The following is an 818-nucleotide window of genomic DNA, read 5'->3' as shown; positions in this document are numbered from 1 at the left end:
CCTTTGTGCGTTTTCATACTTCCCGTGTGTAATCTAGACAAGCTTCCAAGTCTGCAACATGAACCACTACTCTGAAAATAGTAGCAAAGATCAGTGTCCCACAATGACTGTGTTCTGCCTCCACTGTCAGAGGCAAGAATGCTTCCGAATCCCCATTGCCAGGAATCACAAGTGAGCAGAATGTTCTTTCACTCAGGTCCAGCTTGCAGGCTTCCCAGAGGCATGTGTTTGGCCGCTGTGAGATCAGGATACTGGACTTTCAGCAGCCAGAAACCCCATAACCAGACACTGGAGAGACCTGCCAGGAGTAAGCATGGACCAATGGTACCAAACAGTATGGGAAACAGCCCTACTAATAAAATTAACCAATAAACTGAAACTGACACGGGGACAAATAGAAGAAGACGCCTTCACCCCGGTATGGCTCCCCTTTATCACATGCACAGCCCAACAAGACAACGACAATAACCCACCAACAGCATACAAATCAATATGGCTAACCTGATCCAAAACACCCACCCACCCCACTCACACACGAAAACAAAGATCACCACAGCCAATCACAAGCAAACAACCACACCCTAGGCCAACCCCAACCTCTCTCACCACCAAAGGAACACAAGTGAACAGCACAAGCAACGCTGACACCAAACCCCACATACATTAAGCATAATAGAAACATCGCCACCCGACCCCACCCCCACCCACCTTCCCTCCCTCCACCCCCCCTTTTTTTTCCTCCTCCCCCTAATGGCTCAACAAATGAAACAGATTTGTAAAAATGTTACATGGAAAAAATACGAGAGACATTACACTTA

Source organism: Podarcis bocagei (genome assembly GCF_964188305.1).
Source record: "Podarcis bocagei genome assembly, chromosome: 12".
Classification (NCBI taxonomy): domain Eukaryota; kingdom Metazoa; phylum Chordata; class Lepidosauria; order Squamata; family Lacertidae; genus Podarcis; species Podarcis bocagei.
This window is presented reverse-complemented; position numbering follows the sequence as displayed.